At 36.6% G+C, this 3,952-nt stretch overlaps 1 pseudogene; it reads left to right on the forward strand.

The window, feature by feature from the left end:
- Window positions 1–3,408: 3,408 nt before the first annotated feature.
- Window positions 3,409–3,521, forward strand: LOC122111772 (annotated as a pseudogene).
- The last annotated feature ends 431 nt before the right edge of the window (window positions 3,522–3,952 follow it).

Below are 3,952 nucleotides of genomic sequence, written 5' to 3' on the forward strand. Positions count from 1 at the left end.
AGTTGACTGAATTTTGTGTTTGAAGCCAACCCAGACAGGAAAGATGAGACTTTTATTTCCAATAAAGGTGCAAAAAAAGATACTACTCGAGTTGTGGCTAAAGTGGTAGCCTTGAGTAAAACTGCTCTGGGACAATGCCCACAGCATGAGATCAAACCCAAGACCAGCTCCCAGTCACTTATAAAAAAGGTTGTGTGTCTGTGTGTGGTAGCAGATTCTTTTACAAGTTTGATGATAGAACAAGCATTTCAACAATGAGTCATGGTGTCAATATTTACCTCTTTAGTAACTGTTTTCATAGTAATGTTTGCTTTATCTCTTCTATAACAGGTTTTTTTTCTGTGACTGATTGTAAAACTGCCTTAATCAAACCCTTTTTTAAATCAAAATATCTTATTGGATACTGCTGAATAGGAAAGTCAATGATTATTGTTTGGAAGAAAAGAAAGCAAAATCAGATGGGAGAATTGTAGAAGTTAAATCTTGAAGTGCTTGACTGATATAAGCATTGCCCTTGTAAAGGTAGTCAAAACCTTACCAATGCTATTTTAGAGAAGTGCTAGGGGCTAGATGCGGCGAACGCCTTCTCGGCCAGCGAGGAAGAACGACCACCACACCAGGAGTCTTCTCAGATCACACTTTACTGGAGAGCCTTTTACTTGAAGGGAGAGCTTGAGCGCAAGAGAGCGAGCAAGGAAATACAGCCGCTTATATAGGGTTTGGAACACGGGTCGCTTCAGGATTGGCTGTCCGCCTTCTACCGTCACCAGGTGCCACGGGATTGGCTCAGGATTTACAACGATGGCGCATGCGCAAAGCTAGGGACCCGCAGCCCCGCCAAGCACTTGCCTAATATGGAGTCGTTTACCTCTAAGCTGAAAGGAAGTGGGCGCCATCTTGTAATGGCGTTTGTCTCGGCTCCCTGCAGCTAGAGGCATGGCAATAGTAGTAGAACAACAGCTGGGTAAAAGTTGTTTATTTTTCATATGGTCAGGTGTTCAGATTTGGTTGATTATTAAAGCTTTTGACTAGTTTGAAAGGAGTCAAAAGTTTGAGCCATCATAAAAGATGATACAAAGCTCAAATTCATGGGAACCAGTGGTGGGCTGCCTATCCAGTGTGCTTATTCAACTTCGACATGCGACAGCATGCCTTCTGCAGGAGTAAACTTTGCCTTGCTGAGATGGTGTTTGTAGAATACCTTAATTGCCCCCGGTTTTTCCAACACAGATCTTCTGTGCCATTCATGAGGGATCTTAGGAACCCCTCATAGGAGACACATCCAGCCGCCCTGTTGAGCCAACCTCCTGGATGGCCTAAACATGCCATCCTTGGTAGCTGATAATGGAACTAGGTATAAAGTTAATCTGCGACATAAGTAAGAGCCACAAACAGGAACCCTCAGACGCAAGCAACTTCATGCATTGGCCTTGGTAGAAAAAAATGAAACTATGTATCCTGTTTTGGTACTTGTGTCTTTGTAGGGATGGTGTATGAGAGAAGTGTCTTAGATTCAGGCTTTTAAATTCTTTCTGTCTAAGAGTCTTGATCTGCAAATTCATTTGTCCAGTTAGGAAGAGTGAAAAGTTGGAGATGGAGTCATCTCTGAGAAAAATCTCTAATAATGGAGTTGAGAAAAGGGAGGAACAAGAAACACAGACTGAAGGGCAAAGTGTACCAAAAAATCTTACTCCCATTACAGCATGTCTCTGTGATTTAAGAATTGTAAACCTAGGAATCCCAAGAAAATTGGAGCTAAAAAGCCTCTCTCATACATTGTAGGGAAAGATATGAAAATATGTGTTAAGGCTGATTTTTATTTTTGAGCTCTAATTTTAATGTTCATTTGGTAAACTAAATCCTCTATATTCCTATCTCTGTGTAAATACCCATCAACATGAAATATAAGGTGATTTTGTTTAAAAAAATGACTCAGAAGAAATATAAATGCAAAAACAATCTTCACAGAAGCAAACTCTCAGAGATATTTCATGACTTTGACAAGGATAAAGTGGTGAAGTTAGTATAAATTTAGAAGTATGACAATGCACAAAAACATAAAAAAGATACTCATATATTTCATTATATAACCCAAAGCAGAAAGCAAATGTTGTTTAGATGATTTTTTAAAACCCAGTCTCTCAGGTACTGGGAAGGTGGCTCAATGGTAGAGAGCCTGCCTTGCATGCATGAAGCCTTGGGTTTGATTTCTCAGCATCACATAAGCAGAAAAAGATGGAAGTGGTGCTGTGGCTCAAGTGGTATCACTAGCCTTGAGCTGAGGGACAGCACCAGGCCCCAGAGTTCAAACCCCATGACCAACAAAATAAAAATAAAAAACAAAACAAAACACAGTCTCTCACTTTTGTGCCCTCAACTCTGTAAAAACTCTGCTTCAGCCTAGGGCTAATATTTTAGGTGAGGACATACATTAACACTCTTGAATCAGACTCCACTTGATCATTTTTTAAATACATATTTTGTTCTAAGTTTCCTCTTTATAAATTCACATACACCTATAAAAAATGGTGTGGCCATCCGGTAACCTTCTCAAAGTACTTCCTAATGACAACTAACAAAAAGTTGTATTATATTACAACAAGGAAAACAATGCTAAAAATAAAGAAAACCAATTATGAAATATTAATGAATAATAAAATAAAAAACAAAACAATTACCAGTGTTTTCAGTATTTGAAGTGTACTACAAATTAGATTTTATTATTGTCATATTTCTTTACATTTAACACTGGCTAAGATTATGATGTTCCACAAGAATTTTATAGGCTATGAGTAGTGTTTAAAGACACCCACTAAGATTACTATTTGTAGTTCATCTCATAATTTTTATATGGCTTATATCATCATTTGTTCCTCATTAACATATGAAGTAAGGAAGGCCTACAGTTTTAACAGAAACTGTGTAGTTAACATAGTCAACTCTTTATTCTGCTCCTTTACACAAAGACTTTGCAACTTCTCATTACTAAAGTTTCTATAAAATCTGAAATGAACATACTTAGTAGTACTTATCTGCTACCATAAATCTTAAATATTTTATAGAAAAGTATTATGACCTGCCAAACAGTCCCAGTTTTGGCATATATAAGCAAATTCCCAAAATTAAATATATTGAAAACATTAAAACTTTTAACAAACCTTAACACTTGCTGCAGTGTTCATTATGGCAGGTCCCTTGTATAGAATAATTGAATTCCTCCTCCTACACATCTCTTGAACAACAAATATCTGGAATTATTTTGTTTTTGACATGTCAATCTTGACTTTATTCTTAAATGTGTACTTATATACATGGTTCTAAAATTTCACGAAAATTCTTTTAAACTTACTTTTTGTTGAATTGTCTAGTTAAAGAAAATCAATTACAATTTATATATAAAAATGTTCTGTGCACAATTCTGCATCACATACACTAACATTGGAATGATACAGAGAAGATTAGCATGGCCACTGCGCAAGGATGACAGGCAAATTCCTGAAGCATTCCATCGCCCAATTTTTTAGGAAATGGAAAGACTTGGAAAAAAAATTATTAATTGAAGTAAGCCAAGTCCAAAGAAACTTAGGTCCGATGGTTTCTCTAATTTTCAATAACTAATGTATGTCTAGGATAAGCAGAAAAGGCCAAAAGTTATGTGTATATGACCAGATAAGATTATGTTAAGGGAAGTGAAACCCATGTTAGGGACACAAGTGTTTTTTTTTTTTTTTTTTTTTTCTTGCTATTGTTTCTCATGTACTTGTAACGTGCAGTGTTTTTTTTTTTTGTTTCTTTGTATGTTCCTCCCCCATGCTATAACACCTGTTTTCACTGTATTTGAAGTTGGTGCGCCTACATCTTGTATATACTCTCCTCTAATTTGGTGAGGGGAAAGAAAAAAAATGATTAAATAGGGATACAGGTATACCCATTGTAACAATGAGATGCACAA

This window comes from Dipodomys spectabilis, unplaced genomic scaffold (genome assembly GCF_019054845.1).
Source record: "Dipodomys spectabilis isolate Male_0828 unplaced genomic scaffold, ASM1905484v1 ptg000088l, whole genome shotgun sequence".
Classification (NCBI taxonomy): Eukaryota; Metazoa; Chordata; class Mammalia; order Rodentia; family Heteromyidae; genus Dipodomys; species Dipodomys spectabilis.